General features: G+C 29.0%; 1 long non-coding RNA gene across 1 annotated transcript; it reads right to left on the bottom strand.

Annotated features, from left to right (window-relative positions):
* Positions 1–9,694: 9,694 nt before the first annotated feature.
* On the bottom strand, positions 9,695–10,074 carry LOC105769157 (uncharacterized). The gene is made up of 3 exons (XR_001125979.2): positions 9,976–10,074; positions 9,803–9,876; positions 9,695–9,714 (listed from the first exon to the last, which is right to left on the bottom strand). It is a non-coding gene; the product is annotated as an uncharacterized LOC105769157 (long non-coding RNA).
* Positions 10,075–10,584: the final 510 nt, after the last annotated feature.

Raw genomic sequence — 10,584 nt, 5'->3', positions numbered from 1 at the left:
AATTGTTAGTAAAATTATCAAATTATTAATTGTTAATTGTATTAATTGTTGTAATAAAATCTAACATTTGATTAGTAAATTTATCAAATTATTAATTGTATTAATTGTTGTAATAAAATCTAACATTTGATTAGTAAATTTATCAAATTATTAATTGTATTAATTGTTGTAACAAAATCTAACATTTGATTAGTAAAACAAACTTGATGTTTTATTATTATTATTTTGTAACACTAGTCAAGGAAATGAAAGTAAATAAACTTAAAATAAAAACTATTATATTTTAAAATAAAAAATATATTTAATATTTTTGGGCGGGGCGGGCCGGGCCAAAAAATCTTGCTTGAGGTCTGCCCATTTTTAAACGGGCCTAAAATTTTGCCCAAGTCCATATTTCGGCCTATATTTTTACCCAAACCCTCCCATATTTGGGCGGTGTGTCGAGTAGGCCAGGCCGCCCGACCATGGACAGGTCTAAACACCCCTAACCCGTGTCCGTCGCTGGATTGGGGTTACGAGGCATTACCATACTTAATGCCTATTTTAAGTTTTTTTTAACAATATATATATATATATATATACACACAAAACGATATAAACAATTATATCAAATTTGCATGCTTAATATTTAAACCAAATACACATACCCATAATTTACTATTAATTTATAAACTTAAGAATTTAATTCCAATTAACATTATAAAATTAATTATAATATAAAACCAAATAAATAAGATCGAAAATAACATACACATAAATATGCATATCTTCCATTTCCAAATTTTGCAAAATCATATACACGGTTCGGTTATTTCCAAAGGACTTCATTTCATTTCATAATATACTAATATTATATTATAAACTAAAAGTTATGCTTGTCATTTTATATCATTTCATTAACCTAATTTCATTGTAACATGTCATTTCAATTCAGATATAAAACCTAAGTTCATAGTTCCATACTTACCGAATATACCACATGCATTTACTTAAATAGCAAACCAAATATAAGTAGTAATCAACCTTTGCAAGCATATTACAATTTATAAATCATAACCTATACTTACTTATTTATCAAATCCAAGCATATCATACATATCACTATATATATATATATATATATATATATATATATATATATATATATATCACCCGACCAATGTGAATTAGCTTAATATTGTATGTTTAAATACGTATGATCAAATTATTCAATTAATAAGCTTATTGCGAATCACATAGATAAATATCATCTTTTATTCAACTTATGTCTCAAAATTTTAATACCTAACTTAAACCATTTATGTCACATACTTGTAACTTTAATATCTCATTTGAATGCAAGCTCAATCATGTTCCAACGTAATCAAATTCAAGCATAGCAATTAGACGCAACAAGCATCCGTTCAAAATCACATGAATTCATCTTGAACAAAATGATCATGGACAACCATTTTTAAACCAAACCGAACATATATAATCAAGATATACCCAAATACATTATCAATACAAACCGAATAAATTTAACCTATACTTCCAAATTATAATCATCCAACTCAATTAATTACCAAATCAATACTTACTACCATATTATAAATATACACACATATATATATATATATATATATATATATATATCATCCATTCACCATATTATCAATGAAACATAACTACCGTATACTACATATAAATAAACCATAGCTGAAATGATATAATTAAACACATTAAACACTTAATTAAAAGTCCATAAAATCAAACTAATCACTAATGATCAAATACAAGCCATTTTTGCATGGCTATGTATATTCAAGTCACAAAATCAAATATTTCATCTAGGCTATACATGCCATAAGCTCAAAATTTAACTTAGTAATATACCGAATAAAACAGTCGATAGTGTGATAGGCTTTGCTGACGATCCCCGAGCTCGTAACGACTTCAAAATCTGTAAAACAAAGATAAATAAAAATACAAAGTAAGCTAACTTAGCCTAGTAAGTCTTTAGCATAACATATAAATATATGAATCATATAATTCCTTAGATAATTTTACTAAAGCCGAAAATACATCATACAACATTACCAAAACATTCATTAATCTCAAGACATTTAGTCACAACTATTTAACATTATATAAACTTTCAAAATTATACCTAACATTAACATAAGGCCGAGTATGCTTAACATATACATAGGCACACACAAGTATACTTTTGTTACTTATAATCGACCAATGTGCTTACCTAATCATCATATAAGATATTAAATATCACATACTTGGTTATTTTACTTCACAATCCCATTTGACATCACATGAACATAGAAATTTCTAAGCACATGTCTTGACATGATGCACCGGCATGTAGCCTGCTAGGCCTGAAGCCTGATTCAGTTCACCGGCATAAAGTCTGCTAGACATAAAGTCTGAAATAATTCACCGGCATTAAGCCTGCCAGGCATCGAGCCTGAATATCACAGATACAAAGTTAATCTTTCACAAAATTCTTTATAAGAAAATTTAAATATTCTTTATGATTCATATAAATTTTCTCAATAATTAAATCTCAGCAAAAATCGAATTATATTCAAATATTCGTAGCAAACATACATTCGAGTAACATATGTATAATTCATACTATTAAATTTGGCTCATATAACTAGAAACATACATTCTGTTATTATCTATATATATAATTTATACTATTAGTTTCAACTTATAACACTCAAGCATACATTGGCTAACATACATATAATTCATACAATTAATTTCAACCTACCGACTTCAATACATACATTCGGCTAACTTATATGAAATTCATAAAATTTTATTCAGCTTATAGAATAGATATATCTATATATATATATATATATATATATATTAATTTAATAACATTCGTTTGCTATTAGAGTTACCTCGAACGATGAAAATCAGAATAAGGTGATTATTCGACGATTTTGGTTTTTCCTCGATCCAGCTCTGATTTCTTTTGTTTTTGATCTAAATATATTCAAAATAAACTAGTTTAAATATTATTCCATTCAATTTAGTCCAAAAACACATAAATAGGCAATTTACCATTTTACCCCTGATATTTTACACTTTTTGCAATTTAGTCCATATTGCATAAAACACAAAATACACAAAATTCGCACATACTATGTTGAGGCCGAATGTTCCTTGTCTTTATACAAATCCACATATTTCATTTATTTCACATTTTAACCCTTCAAAATATTATTTTTTCAATTTAGCCCTAATTACTCAATTTCATCAAAAATTCCAATACAAAACATATTAATCTAAAATATATCTTTCATTATTCATCATCAAACATCACATAACACAAATTTTCATCAATGGCACAACTCAAAATATTCATCAAAATAAAAAATTCAAACATGGGTCGGATAGTATTCGAAGCAACGATCTCAAAAACGTAAAAATTATCAAAAACCGAACAAAGAACTAACCTTAGTCAAGCTTCAAAATGGCCGAATATTGCTTAGCTTCTTTTATTTTTTTATTTTTCATGAATTCGGCTAAGGAAGATGATAATAACCTTATTTTTATGTTTTTATTTTATTTAACATATATTATTCATTTATTGTTTTACTTATTTAACCTTTATTAATTAAATTAATAAACATATAATATAAGGGTAATGTTGACTATAGCCACCCACTATCTTAGTTTTGGTTTTATTGCACCTTTAAACCTCCCATTTAAAAAGACAACAACAATTAGGTACTTTTAGATCTGACCCATAAATGTTCATTTTACGCGATTAAGTCATTTTCTTTAATCGGTCATTCAAACTATAAAATTTAAACACGAAAATTTCACACAATCAAATTCACACATAATAAACACACAAAATAATATTAAAATATTTTTTTGACTCGAATTTGTGGTCCCGAAACTACTATATCCGATTAGGGTTGAAATCGAGTGGTTTGTCCCGAAAGTACAAGTGGTTTGTCCCTAAAGTCAAGTGGTTTTAGAAAATAAGGTATCGGAATCTCGTTTCTGTAAACCAAGCCCATAAATATTATTTACAGAGTTATTGTTTAGGTGTATTGAAGTTTGGTCAGAAAAATTTAGTGATTTGATAATTAATTTTAAAAAAGGACTAAATCATAAAAGTCGTAAAATTTAATCGTTATTGACTATTAATGGCTTATATAGTCAAAATGGTAGGACTAACATAGTAATTTGATCATAATTTAGCATGATGGAGGGTTTATGAATTGAAATTAATTAAATTAAATGTTAGTTTATATATATTAAATATTAAAATAATAATATTAAAAGTAAAAACATAAGTTAATGTTGTCATCTTCCCCATTTTCAGGTCTCCCACCGAAACTTCATGGTTTCAACTTCTTCAAGCTTCGATCTTGCTTTTACTCATGAATGTAAGTCTTCCAGCTATTGATTTTTCGTAAATTTTATGTTTTTAATATTGTTGTAGCTTAATCTAGCTAATCTAGGGACTCTTTTGTGAAACTGTCAAATGTTGTGAAATTTTCCATAAATTATTTTGTGATGTTTTTGAATTTTATGATAGATTTACAAACATGGTTGTTAAATATGACTATTTTGTAAAGTGATTTTGGTTAGTTTTAAAATTTAAGGACTAAGTTGTTAAAATAGTAAAGTTACATAAAAATTGTGAAAATTAATAAATATAGGCTGTATAGGGACTATATAAAATTCGGTTAGCATTGATTTGATTAAATTATGATAGATTTGAAAGTTTTGGGTTTAGGGACTAAATTGAATAAAATGTAAAATTTTAGAGTAAAAGTGTAAAATAATGATTAAGAGTCAAATATGTGAATTTAAGTATTTAATGATATTTGAATTACTTAATTAAATAAAATTATTATATGAGGAAGTACCAAAAAATATGAAGGAATTGAAAAAAAAATGAAGTACAAAAAATTAGAAGAAAATACCAAATAACATGAGGGAATTCCAAGTTAGAGCACGGTTTAGACTTGGTTAACATTCTGCGAAATTTGAGTTAGACCCATGACAGGGCATGGAAAGAAGACGTGATAAATATGAGTCAAGGTAGAGATTTTTTGGGCGTGCCTTGCATTTACCAGACTTTTGTAGACAATTAGGAAGACGTTCGACGATTTACCTATAACAGCCCATTTTTGGGTCAAATCGGAACAATGGTTTTGGGACCACAATCTGAAGTTAAAAAATTTATTTTATCATTTTATTAAGGTTTACATTATAATAGAATGATCGTGTGAAAATTTCGTAAAGAAATTTTACCGTTTGAGTGGTTAATTTGGTAAAAAGGACTAAATCGCGTAAAGCGTAAAACTTGTGTTCTATTTGTTAAAAATATCAAATGGCTATTAAATTAAATTGTGGGAGTCCTAATTTGGTAATTAGACCATTAGTTGTCATAATGGACATTTATGGACACCTTTAACATGATTTTTGGTTGTTTAATTAAAGGTTAATTTTGGTATTTTAAGTAAAATAAAACAATAATTTTGGGTTATCATCTTCCCAAAAACCGATTGAAGAAAGGAAAAATCAGCCATGGTTGTGTTCTTATTCGGTCAAACTTCATTTGTCCATTAATGTACGGTTTTGACTTGGTTTTTAATGATTTCTATGTTTCTGAGCTCATTGCAGCTTAATCTAGCTAGCCTGTATCTCTGATTTCAAAACTATTAAAGTATTTGAATGTTGCCATTGTTGAATATATGAGCATTTTTTATGTTTTATGATAAATTATGAATGGTTGTTATTAGATTAACAAATTTTGTTAAGGAATTTTAGATAAAAATGTTAATTTTGGACTAAATTGTAAAATATGAAAATGTTGTGGTAGAAATGTGAAATAAATGAAAATTTTGGGCTGCTAGGACCCTATTAGAATTCGGCTAGCTTGGGTTGAGGTTGAATTTGTAATGACCCATTTTCAGTAAGTCAGAATAGTGGTTTTGTAATCACAAATCCGAGCTAAAATTAGAGGTGCTCATGGGCCGGGCTGGGCCCATAAAATATTTCGGCCCGGGTCCTAGGCCCGGGCCCAGCCCGACCCGAAATATGGACCTGAAATTTTGCCCGAGCCTGCCCGGGGAAAATCATAAGCGGACTGACTGCCCTACCCATTTTTTTAATAAATACCAAAAATATATTTTAAAAATTAAAAAAAATATTTTAAAATTTAAAAAGTATTTTAAAATTTAAAAATAAAAAAAAGTATTTTAAAAATATTTTAAAATTAACAAAATTTAAAAAATAAATATATTTATTATATGGGAGGGTTTGGGTAAAAATATAGGCCCGAAATATGGGCTTGGGCAAAAAAATGAGGCCCGATTAAAAAACGGGCCGGGCCTCGGGCACAACTTTTTTGGCCCGGGCCCGGCCCGAATATAATAAATATTTTTATTATTTTTTATTTTTTTAATTTTAAAATACTTTTAAAATACTTTTTTTAAAATTTTTTAAATTTTAAAATTTTTTTAAAATACTTTTTTAATTTTTTTTAATTTTAAAATATTTTTAAAATATTTTTTTTAATTTTTATTTTAATTTTTAAAATAAATTTTGGTATTTATTTAAAAACTGGCGGGTGGGCCCGGCTTATGAATTTTTTCTCGGGCCGGGCCTGGGCAAAATTCTAGGCCCATATTTCGGGCCGGGCCTAGGACCCGAGCCGAAACTTTTTCTGGGCCCGGCCCAGCCCATGAGCACCTCTAGGCGGTAGTAGCTGCCTGAGCCAAAAAGTGGTGCCCGAGGCCCGGCTCTTTTTCTAAATTGGTCTCGTTTTTTTGCCCAAGCCCATATTTCGGGCCTATATTTTTACCCAAACCCTCCCATATTTCGGGCGGGCCGTCGAGCCGGGCCGGGCCGCCCGGCCCATGAGCACCTCTAGTTAAAATTGATTTAAATAGATTAAAAAACATTTCCGGGACTCCGTTCCGGTAAATCGGATTCGTAAATATTTTTAGTTGTGTGTCTAATTAGGTTTTGATTAGGTGAATTTGACTTAATTAGAAGTAATTAGGAAAAAAAAAGGATTAGATTGAAATAAATGTGAAAGTTTAATTATAGATTAAAGAAAGTAAAAAGGACTAAATAGGTAAATATGCCATTATTATAAATTGAGGCGGTTTAACGTTGAAAAATCTAAGATATTTTAAATTTAAAATATATATTATATTATATTTACTTAATTAATAAGTATGTTATTATATTATATTATTATAATATTATATTATATTATATTATTATTATATAAAACAACAGAAAATGAAATAAAAGAACAAAGCCATCGAAAACAGAAGAGAAGGAAAAAAAAAAGTTTAGGATTTCAAGGGTTTAAACTTAAATTGGTAAGTCAATTTAATTCCTTTTCTTGTAATTTTGAGTTTTATGATCCTAGAACAAAATACTATTAAGTATATGTTGAAATTTTGAAAATTAGTAGAACTCTTTAATGTAGTTTATATTGAATTAATGGATGAATTAGAGATTGAATTGATGGAAATTCAAACTAGAATTGGGAAAAGGATTAAATTGTGAAATAAGTTATAAGTTTAATGCAATGAGGACTAGATTGTAAGAAATTCGAAATTAGGGTTTATTAGTGAAAATTTGAGAGTTAAGTTAAGTTATAAGTAGAATTTAATTAAAAATAAGGTATAGATTGTGATAGAAATAGAAATAATTTTAGTTATGAATTAAATTGAAATGTGAGCTAAGGTAAGAAATGGTGAATTTATTATATCATACATGTTTATTTTTATTAAATGATATAGGAAAGTTATTTGATTGTTTTCTCTAATATATAAATGTTATATGTTTTATATGAAATTGAAGAAAAGAAAAGAAAGGAGAGGACCTTATTGAAGAAAAGGAAAAGAGAAGACTAAGGAGTGAAGGAAGACATCATCTCAACCTTTTGTTGTAAGTACTACAAGAATTTTTTTTTAGAAATTATTTATTTTAAATGCCTATATTATAGTATAGAATTATTTAGAAATAAAATAAAATAAAGTAAAAATAAAAGATTATGGAACTATGAAATTTGTAAAGAAAATTATAGATGGTATATTATTTGAACATTAAGTAAATGTTGTGACAAAAATATATATATGTAAAAAGGTGTGATATTTGTGAATTGTGAAATAAGCACTAAATTGTAATGATGGAGAAATGAGAAATCTTTTTTGAAATAATTATGTAAAGTATTTAAATGAACGAGATTCAGTTTTAATGCCCAAGTAGATGGAATTTAGAACCACCATGATATTAGTGGCATGCCATTAAGGAACTCTAGCGCGCTCTCTGATATTTAGCACGTCAGTGCTCTCTGGTTAGCACATCTGTGCTCTCTGATTATTAGCACTTCAGTGCTCTTTGTTTAGCACTTCTATGCTCTCTGTTCATTAGTGCATAATAATGCACCTCTGTATTTGTTCCGTATATCCGGTGTGTTCTATAAACTCTACTTTGGGCTAAGATTATAAGTTGTGAACAAAAGCGAATCATTAATGTATTAAGGTAAGTTTTATAATTACAAAAGATATATTAAATTTTATTAATATATGGCATAGCTAAAGAAATTTATATGTTTGTAAATATGTATTAACGGAATGAGTTTGAAATATTTTATTAGGATTTATTTATCTATTTTTTCTCGTAGTGCTTACTAAGCCTTCACCGGCTTAACGCGTTTAATTTTAACGCGTAGGTACTGTTTGACTCGAAGAGGTAGAGTTGGATTAGAAGATCTCTAATCTCATCACATCCTCAAGAGCTTCAAAAGTAGGTACCATATTTTGAATTAAAATGGCATGTACATAGGCAGTCAGTTATATTCACATGTATTAGGGACTTAAATGTAGACTCTTGAACTTCTATCTATTTTGAGGTGCTTGAAATATTTTGGTATATATGTATGAAATGAATTAGTGAAACTATAAGTATGTTTGCAAATATGGTTGGTAGGTTAAAATACTATGTATAAATGTTTTAATTAAACAATATCTAGCCATAACCGTTTTGGCACCAAATGTAATAGTCTTATATCGGGTCTGTAAGATTAGACCGGGTATAGGGTTGTTACATAATTTCCTGAATTTTGTATTTTATGAGCTAGGGATTAAATTGTAAAAATGTCGAAGTGTTAGAGGTAAAATAGTAATTTTACTAAAATGTGAAATTGGATTGAATTGGCTAGAATATGGATTGAAATAGCTAAATTTGATTATTTACATCAAGAGCGGGAGGAAATCGAGGAAAATGGAAATTACCAAAATGCCCCTAAACCTTGGAATTTCTGCTATTTAGCCAGGTAAGTTCGTATCAATAGAATCGAACTTTAGTTATGTTAAGTTCGTATCAATAGAATCAAACTTTAGTTATGTGAATTTACTTGCATTTGATTTGAAATAGAATTATAATTGTTTAAAATGTATGATACAAAATTCGAATGCTTGATTGAGGAAATTATTGAGTAATACCGAGCCCCTTTTGAACTTAGAGAAAATCGTAGGATACAAGTCACTAGGGTTATGGTTTAGGGTTTAGGGTTTAGGGTTTTAGGGTTTAGTGTTTAGAGTTTAAGATAAATGCACAAATAGAAAACAAGCTGCGGATCATACCATTACATCATAGTCTCCTTGCTTCCCTTTGTAGTGTACTTTGGGAACTTTATGACTGCCACCAAGAGCACTATTCGCAACAAGATCAACAGTGTTAGATATAGTCAAGACTTAGAAAAGTTCCAAAGAACAACTAGAAACGAGATAGAGCCACCTACTTGTAAACTTGCCATTCATACGGAGGACCATCATTACATCCTTTGCTGTTTCTATGCTCAAATTTCAGAGCAACCTAAAAGATGGCAAAAATAGTAACAGAAGTGATATTAATATAAATAATTATGATCATATGAAACTTCCTATAGGCTTGAGACAGTAAAAGATGGTTTACCTCCATGGCAGCAGAACCGGTTCCACGTTCATTTCCACTAGTAACACGTCGTCCAACAAACACCTGACCAAATCCACCTTTACCTAGCTTTCTCTCTACCACGAACCTTGCAATCCAATTATCCTAACTGACTAAAAAAATGATATTATAATGCTAGGACACAGAGATTACTGGAAAGAGTGTATTAGGAGAAGGCAAGGAAAATAGGTGGACATTTCTCTCATTCCCTTAAAATTCAACCCTTCCACAGGTGCAATCACATCATTTACATGTTTACTCAATCTTTTTCCATCCTCCCATTTTCCATCTGCTGTACCAAAATGAATGATAATAAAACCAATTTTAGTGCCCTTTCCTTTCCTTCATTTTCCTTCCTTTCTAACAAATAGTGTCGGGTAGATAACAAGGCTCGAAGTAATTGGCTCTCAACACTAAACACACACCCACACCCACACCCACACACAGAGGCATAGAAAACTATCAATAAGAGTTAAAAGGCAAAAAACTGCTAAATAGAAAATATACTGGCTTGGAACCATAACAAGAACAACTATCAACAAGCAAGTACCAAAGAAATAAAAATACATAAATGATGGACAAACCAAAACC

This window comes from Gossypium raimondii, chromosome 5 (genome assembly GCF_025698545.1).
Source record: "Gossypium raimondii isolate GPD5lz chromosome 5, ASM2569854v1, whole genome shotgun sequence".
In the NCBI taxonomy this organism is placed as follows: Eukaryota; Viridiplantae; Streptophyta; class Magnoliopsida; order Malvales; family Malvaceae; genus Gossypium; species Gossypium raimondii.
The sequence above is the reverse complement of the archived record's forward strand: the minus strand, read 5'-3'. Positions and strand labels throughout refer to the sequence as shown.